Source organism: Panthera pardus, unplaced genomic scaffold, assembly GCF_024362965.1.
Source record: "Panthera pardus isolate Hobbes unplaced genomic scaffold, ASM2436296v1 HiC_scaffold_2, whole genome shotgun sequence".
NCBI lineage: Eukaryota > Metazoa > Chordata > Mammalia > Carnivora > Felidae > Panthera > Panthera pardus.
Genome location: NW_026526765.1, coordinates 63,281,887 through 63,294,208, shown reverse-complemented (window position 1 = coordinate 63,294,208; position 12,322 = coordinate 63,281,887). Strand labels below are relative to the sequence as shown.

Genomic DNA, 12,322 nt, shown 5'->3' with positions numbered 1-12,322 from the left:
AAACGCTTCTGTCTAGAAGTGATGCACACCTCTTGCACTTACATTGAGTTGCTGAAGGCCGGTCCCATGGTCATGCCCAAGTTGAAGGAGTCAGTGAGGGCTGCTAGCTAGCATCCACCACATAGGTACTGTTATTACCTGTCATTAACAGATGGAGAAACTGAAGCAGAGAGTGGAGATAAAGTGATGTGCCCAAGATCACACAGCCGGTGAGTGGTTGAGCCGGGATTCGAACTTGGCTTTTGTGAATTAGAGCAGAGGTCAGCAAACCCTTTTGGTCCAGGGTCAGAGAGTGAATAGTTTAGGCTTTGCAGGCCATCCAGTCTCTGATGCAACTACTCGATCGTAGTGTGAGAGTGCAAAGGCAGCCACAGACAATGTAAATGAATGGGCACAGCGGTGTTCCAATAACACTTTATTTGCAAAAGTATGAGGTGGGTCAGATTGGCTGGCAGGCCATGGTTGGCCGACCCCTTCGTGAGAATCCTTGCTTGTGACCCCAAGGTTACCCTGAGCTCTGAAGAGTGTAAAAGGAGGAACAAATGTGAGGTATTATAACCGTTTTCTGTCAAATATCTGCCACATTGCCTCCCTAGCCAGCCAGAGTCAAATGACTTCACAGACTTTAATGGGTCACTGAGCCTTCATCGGGCCAAGGTTAAGGGGAACCAGCTTCTCTTTGGGGCCTGGCTAATTATTACTGTACAAGTTTAAAAGAAATGACAGACAGGTAATTTTCTTACTAAAAATGAGAACAGGACCCATACCAAGGACCAAGCAAGCCAGTATTAAACCCCCATTAGCTGTGTGGGGTCATTTCTAATGGCACGTTCACCGATGGGACAATTATTCTGCTGGCCTGTGCTAACCAGCAATTGAAATCAGTGGGAGGCTCTGGGCACCAAAGCAGGTTTTTTTCTGGGCCACCTAACCCAGACCTTGTTTTTCCAGCTGACACTCTGCCTGTGTCAGCTAATTCCTGCTTTGGAAAATGCATTCCAGGGCTAATAAAGACTTTAAAGTCACACCATTTTCTCACCATGTTATTAAAACCCAAATGGCTTCACTTATTCCTAATATGACCAGGAGATTTCCCGGCTAGCTCAGAAACGGCCCGAAAAGTCCCAGAATCTGGGTTTCCGATTGGAAGACGAGGCCTGGGGTTTATTTGTGGATTAATTGTTTCTAAGTAGTGCAAGTAATGCGATGGCAAGGCAGTGCGCCGGGCGCAATAAAAGCAGACCATGGCAACCAATTTTACTGAAACACGCCTGTCTTTGACGGTCTGTAAGACAGCATTCGCCTTCACCGCCCGCTCACCGCCAGCGGGAACCTGGGCAAGTCCCTTCGCCTCACCGAGCCTCAGTTTCCGCTTTTGTGAAATGGCGATGACGAGACCAGCTTCACAAGTGCTGTCGGGAGGGTGGCAGGCAGCGTGGTATAAGTGCCCAGAAGGCCCTCCCCGAATGGCAGCTAGCATGGAAGCAGGAAGGCTTTGGGTCTGGCCAAGCCAGAAATAGCTGAGAACTGGCTCCGGGAAACTGGCAGAATCAACCCCAAGCTGAGCTCCCTAGCGCTAATTGGAAATAAATCAGGAGAAACAATAACCAGCCAGAACAATTAGAAGAATGAGCTAATGGAACCCGTCCACCCCGAGTTTTTGCTCCTTCTGGAATGGCAACCAGTCCTCCCCCAGGCCAGTCTGCAGCTGCCTTGAGGGAGGAAGCCTGCATGGGGCAGAGACAGAGACAGAGACAGAGAGAGAGAGCCTCATTTCGGCATGTCTGTCTTTATCTCCACCATCAGTTCCCACGAATGCTGTGCTGAGCTCACCAGAGAGGGCAGCTGGGGCCATCCACGGAGGCCTGGGGAGACTTGCAGATGTCCCCAGCAGGACAAAGCACCGAGGTGCCAGGATAGGGCCAGACGTTGCCCTGGGCCCCAGTTCTTCTGTGGCGGAGCTGCAGGCAGAGGGCCAGAATGGAAGCTTTAGAAGCGTGGGCGGGCTCCCAGAGCTCATCTAGACTTTACCTACCCCTTTTTCAGATAAGCAAACTGAGGTCCAGAGAGAGTTAGCGATTTGCCTGAGTTCAGGCAGCAGGAACGGAACTTGGATCTCTTCCTTCGGCCTTTGCACCGTGCAGTCCCTTCAGACACGGGGCAGATGGCCAGAGTTGGGTTGGAGAGACGGGCTATATCTGAGCAGAGAAGAAAAGTATGAGGTCGAGAAAACAGACTTCTAAAATTCCGAGCTAGGAAAAAAGGAAAACGTCTCTCCCCATCATCGTGACATCCCATTAGAATGGGGGACCATCCCAGTCCCTCCAAGATTGTATTCAATTCAAGTGTCCCCACCCAGAGGGAAGGGTCAGCTTTGGCTCCAGAAGATTGAGCACAAACACTATTTTTGCCTCACTTGCTTTGTGGAAAATTTTAGAATCCTGGCCCCGCTATTTCCTGGCTGTGTGTCCTTGTGCAAGTCACGTCCCCTCTCCGAGCTCCAACTGCCCCACCTGCAACACTGGAGTGGTGGTAGAACTGAGTATCTTTTGCAAGCTGCAAAATGCGAGATAAATGTAAGGCTTTGGTCACACGGTGTTTATTTCTTGTAACTCAGATTGAGGCAGAGAATTGCCCGTCGGAAGCAGGTGTCTCCACTCCTAAAAAAAAAAAAGGGTAGAGAAAAATGCGGAGCAGCCATCCTGCAGAGTCTGGACCCTCCTTCCTGTTTTAACAACCTCCCTGTAAACTGCCCAGGGGGTGACCGACTCCCCTCCACTGCAACCTGCAGTAAATTGCATTCCGGGCCAGCTCACCAATCATTAGCCATGCAATCTTGTTTATCCTGCCCCAGCCTGGAACTTGGCCTCTTACAAAACCCCAACTACAAAAGGAGAACAGGTTGAACCAAAACTTCGCAGCAAGGGAAGGAAGCCTTCCAGGAGGCTAGGGGATATTTATTAAACAGACACAGGCCAGTGCCCACTGACCAGGTCTCAGCCCCAAAGTCCCAGCTGACCTTTCTGCTGCCACTGAGTCGAGAGTTTGAGGTGGGATCTGATCTCCAGAAGGGACAGCCTCCAAGTTGGGGCCATTGTCTAGCCCAAACCAAAAGTCAGCCCCTTACTGCCAATGACAGCAACATGGTCATTAAGTTATTTGCTCGTCACCTTCCGTGGGGCACAGGTTGTGTAATCCTTACAATTTCTCCAGGAAGCTTTTACAGATGTGGAAGTTGGGCTTCTGATTCATTGAGTCACTTGCCCAAGGTCACAGAGCCAGAGGGTGGAGTAGATGGGACAGCTGCTGTTTATATCAGCTGCACACTTCCCTGCCTCTCCCCTTTCTTGGGGTGACAGACCCAGCTGCCTGTGCACCTGAGCCGGGCACAAGACCCGGGCCAATTCAGTCATAAGACCATATTCTCCTGGCAAAAATAATAGAGGATTCTGTGACCAAGCAGGACCCAACAGACCCTGTTTGAAGCACTTGACACGTACGAGCGCATTACCACCTCACCATGACCCAATGATATAGTCACCAATGACAAATAGATGTCCCCTTTACGGATGAATACACTGAGGCACAGCAAAGTTAAGTAACTTGCCCAAGGCCACACAGGTAGTTCGCGGAGAAGCTAGAATCGAACAATCCGGCTCCAAAGCCCATCCTCGTAACCAGCGGGCTAGCCTGTGCCTAAATCCATGTGCCAGCCATGCCGCGGTTGGCTGGCTCCTCCCTCAGTTCCATGGCGCTGCTTCTCGAGCTTGGTGACTTGTGAGACCCCCGGGGCCCCCTTCACTCTGCTCCTACGTGCCATTCCAAACTGTCTCATCAGGTCAGGCTGCCTCTCACGGCCTCTGAATCACGGTGTCCTGACCTACCACTGGGCCTCCTCCGCCCCCCCTCCAATGGCTCAGGCCCCCCAAACACACACACGGATACACATATCCACGGACACACATGTGCCCACACGAACACACTTGCTCTGTCGCACGTAGATACGCACATATTCATACACATAGCCACTCACTCTCATACACACACACACACACACACACACACATTCACACACATACACATATGCACGCACATATATATATACATATATATATACTCAGTCACACACACAGATATACCTACATGCACACACATCTACACTCACTCTCACCCATGTACACACACACAAACACACACACGTACCCACATCTACCCATATACACACGTACGCAAATACGCTACCTTTGCAGATGGACACAATCACCTATGGCGTCTGCAAAATGTTAACTTTCTTTCTGGCGCAGCACTGCCCCTACATGTAGCGGGAGCCACATGGGTGATTTTAAATTTTCTAGCAGCCGCATTGGAAAAGTAACAAGGTAAGGCAAGTAATTTCAGCAGCCTAGGTAATACACATTCAAAATACTGGCGTTTCAGCATGTAATTAACATAAAGCCAATTATTGGCGACTTTCTTGCTCTCGTTCTGAGTTTTCAAAATCTGGTATGTATTTTACGCTTACAGCACATCTCAGTTTGTACGAGACACGTTTGTACGAAATGTCACGAGACACGAGACATTTCTACTGAACTGGGCGGAGCAGCTTGAGAGCAAGATCCCCCAAATGCTTTCACGTCACAGCCCACGTAGGAAATGATCATGCTTGTATGGTATCCTGGGGTAAATAGTTGAGCCTGATGGAGGCCAGAGGCAAAAGGCCCAAACATTCCAGTTTCCCCCATCTGTCCAAACCCTGCTAAGGGCTGGACCACAAGCGTATTAAGAAAAGGCAGCTTCTCTGGGGGATTTCAGCCCCATTTGCCCTTGGAGTTGAAGCTGGATGCCCTGGTTCTGTGCACAGCCTGTGCACTGGGGCTGGAGCAACCCAGTGAAACTGTCTTGAAAGCCAACAACCGTCCGCATTCATTTCTGAGAGCTCTCTGTGGCCATACCCTCATGGCCCTCAGGGCTCCAGCTTCTGCCTGCCGGCCAGATGCCTATTTCACCTGGGCTGGAAACGGAGCCTCATTATGGGTTTTCACAAAACTTCACAATTTACAACAAGCAATTAAGTTAGCTGAGTAGATTTTAGGACTTTGGGGGGTGGGTCAAAAGAAGGAAGGTCACCTCAAAGCTCACGATCTTCTGCCATCTTGCTGGTGGTCGTCTCTTCTCTTCTGCTATGGCTTGCTTGTTTATATCCGCTCCCCACCCCCACCCCACCTCAATGCCTGTGTTGAAACCCTTACTCTTACTTACTTACAAAGGAATGGTATTAAGAGGTGGGGTCAGATGGTGATTACTCATGATAGGATCAGTGTCCTTATAGGAAGAGGAAGAGAGCTTGCTCTTTCTCTCTGTTCTCCACCCTAGGACACAGCAAAAAGACGGCAAACGGTGGTGGAGGGTGGGGGTTGGGGGTTGGGGGTTGGTCAAGAACTTGTATCAGACCCCAACCACACTGGCACCCTGATGTTGGATGTGTCAACCTCCGGAACTGTGGGAAACAAATATTTGATGTTTAAGCCACCCAGTCGGTGGTGTTCTGCAGCCTGAGCTGTCTGACGGTTTAGTCCGGTCGCTGGGCTGGTGCCTGCTCTGGGTGACTGCCTTCAACTGACCTCTGGGGCATTGTGTGCCCACCCATCACTGAAGTCCATGGTCCTGGCCATTTGCCTCTGGTTCCAAAGTCCACCCACCCGAGCCCTTCTCAGTGTCTCAGCATTCCTTTCTGGGGCCCCTGGGAACTTAGCAAAACCTTGCACATCTCATTTTGCCTCAGGCTCATTTATCTGGCCACTCACTTCTGTAGAGCTGCACGGTTGTCCCTGCACAGCTGGACATGGCCTTGCACAGTGCCCCATCCAGCTGTCCAGCCGACTCACCCTGTCCAGGGAAGTATGCCACCAGCATCCTATCTCCTCCGTCCATCCCATATTCTCAGGATCCTCTGTCCTCCCTGGACGTTTCCATCATGCCCTCTTTTAGGGATCCTCTCTGGTCTGGGAAAACCAGACAGTCGTCCTTCTGGCACCTGCTCCCCTCACCATCTATCCTCCTGATGGAACAACCATCATGGAGCAGGAAGAACTGGACTCCCCTTCATCACCTCCTTCAGGCCAGGACTTAAGAAAAGTTGAATCCCCTCCTCTGTCCCGGGATGCCCTTCATCCCGCCCTTCCCCGAGGCCGGGATAGACAGGTGCAGGCAGACAACCACAGGAACCCCAACACCTTGCCCATCAGTCGTGGAAGATCCACAAATATTATCTTGGTCTCAGTTGCTTTTCCCAACCTTTCAAAGTGCTCAGCAGAACAGGGGGTTGCTATGTAATGGTCACCATCCTCGTGAAAAGGAAGTCAGGGTTAGAGGTGGCCCCTTTTCCCCCCTGTTGAATACATTCAGTGGTGATTATTATGGTGTTAATTATTCATATGGTCAGCCACGGAAGAGAGGGGAAATACCAACAATGCAATTAAGAAATGCTTCCCTCACACCTCCTCAAGGCTGGGGCTTCGCAGAAATCCCAGTCCCCAAATCTGAGTCCCCAACCTAGACCCGTGGCCACGATTTCCTGCCCTCCCCTTCCCTTATACCCACCCTAGGGAAATCATTTGAATTCAATTTCCTCCACCAAACAACTCATCGAGGAAATGGAAGCCGAAACAACACCGAAGGACCCGTTTTGTCTATTCCGGCAAAACGCACGGACTCATGATACCATCCAGCGTGTGAACCCTTTGACCACAACTTGGCAGTGAGTTGCGAGAGCTATTGGAAAAGGTTCGTACCCTTTGACCTAGAATTGATCCGACGGAAGTAATTCCTGAAAGGAAAAATCTTTCACATGCGTGTTCATGGTGCTGATATCACTAATTGCTTAACTGGTAACCTTGAAACCAAGGGGCAGGGGAGAGGTTAAGGAAAGTACAGCCCACGGAAGCGGTGTAATATTATGCAGTCACTACAAATGATGGGAAGATTATGTAGCAACATCCCAAGGGCTTGTCATTTGATGTTCAGTCTAAAAAGGCAGAACCCCAGCCTGTCTCTCTGCAGGTTCTCTCAGACCCGCCGTGGTCTGTGTTAACCAAGTCTTTACCAGCCTGGTGCTTCCTCCCCATCTTTCCGTCCGGCTCGGCTCTGGCCTTCTCTTTGCCAGCACAGAGATGGCGTCACTGTCTGCCCGCATGTTCGTGTCTGGCTCTGGATGATGCATTTTTTGGAGGACGGGCACTCTGTTTTCTCTCTCCCTGCTGCCCGGCACTCAGTCCACACTTTCAAAAAATGTTCATTGAGTTAAAGAGTCAAGGGCAATCGTTTTGGCTGCTGTTTATCGAGCACCTCCTATGCAGCCGTCTTTGCGATTGGCATTTCCCATATGCTATTTCACGTGATTTTGTATTGAAATGATCTTATGATGTTGATAGTGTTGTTACTCCGTTTGTACAGATGGGAAATGAGCTCAGGGAAGTGGTCGCATACCCAAGGCCACGCACTTGGTGAAGAGGGAGAGACAGGATTTGAATTCTAGCTCTGCCTGACATTCAAGCCGGTGTTCTGTTTATTTCAGTGTGTGTGTGTGTGTGTGCGCGCGTGCGTGCACGCCAACCAATGACTATGTAGATAAATAGGAAGAAAGCGTGGAAAAAATAGAAAATGGATGACCTGTGGGGCGGGTGAGTAGTAAGATGGTTGGCGATTTTTCTCTTGTTTCGTATATAATTGCTTGGAATGATAGGTTGAGCTGAGAAGAGAAGAATTCACCCAGGTTCCAGGTCCTCCTGGAGCTGAGTCCCAGTATCCCGAGTATCTTAAAGTGAGAAAAGCTCTGTTGGTCAGTTAACTCCTTTTCCGGTTACTTCCCAGGGCCCAGGGGACATTCTGTTCCAGAGAGACAGTCATGTGCAAGTCCTGGGCCCGGGCTTAGTGCCAGGAGCAAAGCGTCTGCTGCACTGTGGTATGCTGCTGACCAAGCCTGGTCCACCTGCCCCATGGTACGGGGGCAAGTATGGGCCAGGTGTTTGCTCACCATTTCTGCCACTCTGCTCACTGCCTCTGGGGCAAATAGGTGTTCTGGGGTGCAGCTCATCACAGGTGTGTGTGTGTGCGTGTGTGTGTGTGTGTGTGTGTGTGTGCTGGGAGGAGGCAGGGGCATGTGGAGGGTGCATTCACAGCCTCCATATCAGTGCAGGCCCTAAGATTTAGCAGGCTGATGTTATCTCTAACCGAGTTGAGGTACAAGTCAAAGAAGATACTCATCACACCGTTTTAAGCTTGCATCTCATTACTGTGCCAGTCTGCCTCTGTGTTATGAATTAATATTTTTAATAAATCCTGCAATTATCTTCTGGATGGCATAATTATCTTGCCATGTGATCTTTTTTTCGGTGTTGAAACCATGAATTTGATCAATGCGACTGTTTAAAAAATACGTCCGTTTTCCTAACTTTTGTTTAAGCGTGTCTTCACTTGTAAAAAATGTGCTCAAAAATACTAAAAAAATTTGAAGTTGTGCAGGTCCCTTTTATTCCCTGAGAGATCCAAGCCCCTGGTGAGCTTGTATGGGATAGAGAGGAACTCATAGCTCTTAGCTCTTCTGGAGTGTTCAATGTGCTTTCAATCCTTCATATTGAAAATAAAGGAATAAATGGGGGGAAAGCAGAAAATAAGATCTAAAACACCAAAATCTCAGCTTTTAAAAGGGCAGTGGCGATCAAACCCATCCATTTATATCTGCTTCTTTCTCAAACACCACGAAAATGACAAAGGGATTTAAAAAATATAAGTTTACAAGCACAAAGAGAACAGAAGCGTGGAGGTGCCAATTAATGTTTCTGAAAGCAGACGGGTGAATAGTAACCAGTTTTGCCGACAAAAGAGAGCTTTAACCGAAGCCTACAAGGGAAAAGCCACAGGCCCCCAGCCCATCTTTGGAATTGGAGGCCCTGGGTACCTTGGAGGTTGGATGAGGAGTGGAGCTAAGAATAGTAGGGATGTTTGAAGAAGCAAGAAGACAGCGAGACCCATCCCCGCCACCATCACTGCCCCCACAGCCGCCACCAACATCATCACGGTTTCTGCCATCACCGCCCGTTACCGTCGTCACCAATATCATTGCCATCTATCACTATCATGGCTGTCACTACCACCACTCTCCCCCTCAACCAGTGAGCCCAGACAAACGTCTCTCCTCCAATACAACAAAGCCTGGACGCTTTCTCGGGTAGAAGACGAGATGGAGAGATGCGATCACTGCTCAAAATCGGGGCAAAGACTTTATTCTATGAGGATATTGGGGGAAAAAAAAAGTCTCCCTATTGAATCCAGAGAATCTGAACGAGGTGCCAGGCTGATAATCCCCAGGCGGGAGACTGAAGGACACCATTCCAGGGAAACTGACCAGCCGAAGGACAAAACAAAGTCACCGCTTCTTTACGTAATAGTGAAACTTGCCAACTAGACAACGCAACAGTACATCTCTGGAACAAAGCAAGTAGGAAAGAGGGGACCCACGGGTAACGGAGATGATGTGGAAGTGTCTGTCGTCTGCCATGGAACACTGCCAAAGAACAACAAGAAAAACAACACTAATGATTTTCTCAGAAAGAGAGGAGTTACATCTCAAAGATGGAGGCTATAAAAATGAAAGTTCAGAGAATAAGAAAGATCCCTTCTGAAAGGAGAGAAGTAGGCCAAGGGGCTCGAAAGGCCTAGGCCCCCCAGAGTCTAGGGAGGGCAACACACGGAAACCAAGCAACAAGCCATGAGCAGCAAGGCACCTCAGTCCTGCCAATCTGTGGCCAAGATACATCTGCAAACTGGTGGGTCTGGCTGCCCAGTTAGGTCCTGGTATTTGTTGCTCATTTAATCTCCACAACAGTCCTGCTAAGTGTGAATTATTATGCTCATTTTTATAAACAGGATCTCAAACAAACATGGCAGTAGGTCAGAAACCTATGAAATAGCTTTATAGGTCATTGTGCTTTCCATGGCTCAATCCAATATGTGGTCTAAGGTCACAATGCAACCTTTTTTGGCCAAAGATATGAAGTGTTGAAAGATAAGACATCATCATCTGGGGTCTCAAATGTGGTAATTTTTCACATGTTATCTATGGGTCTAAAAGGAAAAAGAATATGTATTTTCGTAGTGGTTTGCTGAAGGGCTCTTTCCTAGTTTGGCTCTGGTCGATCTGCAGCAAATCCATAGTGTTAATAGTGAGTGAGTCTGTGTGTGTGTGTGTGTGTGTGTGTGTGTGTCTGTGGTTTAGATGAAGAAATGAAATTAGTGTTCCCCCCTCCCCGAGTCACAAGAAAGCTGAGTATACATGTTAATGGGAGTGTGGGTTGGGGCAGAAAGCTCATTGCTGGATCTTTACGTCTGGGTGAATCTGTAGCAGGTGCAACTCTTGGTAGAGAAAGCACAAGTCCTTGGGTTCCAGGCACCAACCAAGGAACCTCATTTTTTCTTATGACTGCCCTTGTAAACAGCTGGCCGGACTCTTTTCTCCCTGCCACTTTGGACGAAACCTTGGAGGGGTGGAAACTCAGCCATCATTTCTTTGGTCACTCATCTTACATAATAACCGATCCTCCCCAGACACTTATAGTCCCAAGAATACTCTCATTTCCATAATTAAAATTTCCAGTCTGGGGAATTGAAGAAACTCCAAATTTTATTTAAAGTAAAGGCATGTCCGCTCGCCCAATCAGGGCCTCCTGAGGGATGGGGAGGCCACTGCCTACTGGCTCCTTCAAGAGAATTAGAGAGTGGGGCAGGGGAGACCTGATCTCCCTGGCACCCCTGGTCCCTCGCTTTGGTTTCCTCTGGCTTTGGTGGAGGTTTTAAACCTACTTTTTCTCTCCTGGGTGCTCTGTAGGTTCTTGGAAACCCTTATCACTGGGTGGGTCTCCCAACTGCAATTCCTGTGAGGCAGGGACTATCTCTGTTGACCGGTGTACTAGCCGCCTTATCCACTGTAGACTCCTCATTGGGGTCATTACACCTGGGTGGCCTTTTTGGATAAAGTCTCCAGCCAGCTGTCTCTTCTGCATGGTCCACATGGCCACAAAAAGTACTCATGCATTCTCTGCCCTCGAAAACACTGGAGTGCTGGCCATTCCCAGCTTAGAACCCTCCTCATCCCTCTCCTCAGTCCAGCCTCCTCTTGCCTGTAGACTTCTCCAATGGGGTGGGGAAGCAAACACCAACCCCATGCGTTCCCCCAAACTCCAGGGACATAGGCCAAGCTCTTTTCAGATCCCTAGCCGCATCTCTTCCTTAAGACGAGAAGGAAAGAACTCCCATCTCTTGCCTTGAGGTGAGGCCAAGGGAAAATGCCAGAGCATTCCAGCAATTTTTCCCAGGAATGCCTTTCCCCTCTACGTCTTCAACCTCAACACCTTGACACCCTCAAGTGCATAGGGGTTTCTGGGTTGAAAAGCTAGGTTTTCCTCCCCCCGCTTAGTAAGTCCTGCATAGGTGGAGATGGCCCCTCACTTGGCAATGGGCAGGGGATGTGCCCCCTATTGTTTATTTTCAGCTTCTTGGGACCTCTGTAAAATTATCACCAAAGGGTCCCACGTTGCTTATCATTAGGTAAATGTGCTACATACACAGATATGTGCTTGGTAGGTATCACTGAAGAAGACACTCGTCTATGGGTCCATTTGTGCCTAAGGAGTCTATGCAGGGCTGGGATATATGTACATATATACACACCTATGTGTGTGGTGTGTGGAAATGGTCTCTGTAGATATATGTATTGTGTGTGCATGCACGCACTTGTGAAGCATATGCTTGGGCTGTTGGTGCAGGTCCAGATATCAAACCATCAGTTATCCCCATGGCGCCCCTTGCTCCAGTACACAAGACTGCTTCCAGAACTTTGAAGACCCCTCTGGTAAGTCAAGGGAAACAAAAAAAGCCTGAGTCCACAGTGGGTCCTCACCAGCCTGGGAAGCATGACATACCCTTGTTACAGCCGCATAAGGAAGTAAGTAGCAGGCACGCTGAGAGGGAGCGTGATCACAGCCACCCTTAAGTAGAGCAAGGTACTGGGGCGCCTGGGTGGCTCAGTTGGTTGAGCGTCCGACTTCAGCTCTGGTCATGATTCCACGGTCTGTGAGTTCGAGCCCCGCGTCGGGCTCTGTGCTGACAGCTCGGACCCTGCAGCCTGCTTCACATTCTGTGTCTCCCTCTCTCTCTGCCCCTCCCCACTTGCACTCTGTCTCTGTCAAAAATGGATAAACGTTGGGGCGCCTGGGTGGCTCAGTCGGTTGGGCGTCCGACTTCGGCTCAGGTCACGATCTCGCGGTCC

At 49.4% G+C, this 12,322-nt stretch overlaps 1 long non-coding RNA gene across 2 annotated transcripts; it reads right to left on the bottom strand.

Moving 5' to 3' along the window:
- Window positions 1-400: 400 nt before the first annotated feature.
- Window positions 401-3,289, bottom strand: LOC109267529 (uncharacterized). 2 transcript variants are annotated; one of them, XR_002080162.2, is made up of 3 exons: window positions 3,020-3,289; window positions 2,514-2,660; window positions 401-2,198 (listed from the first exon to the last, which is right to left on the bottom strand). It is a non-coding gene; the product is annotated as an uncharacterized LOC109267529 (long non-coding RNA). The 2 variants fall into 2 exon arrangements; XR_002080161.2 differs by having other exon boundaries at window positions 401-2,660.
- Window positions 3,290-12,322: the final 9,033 nt, after the last annotated feature.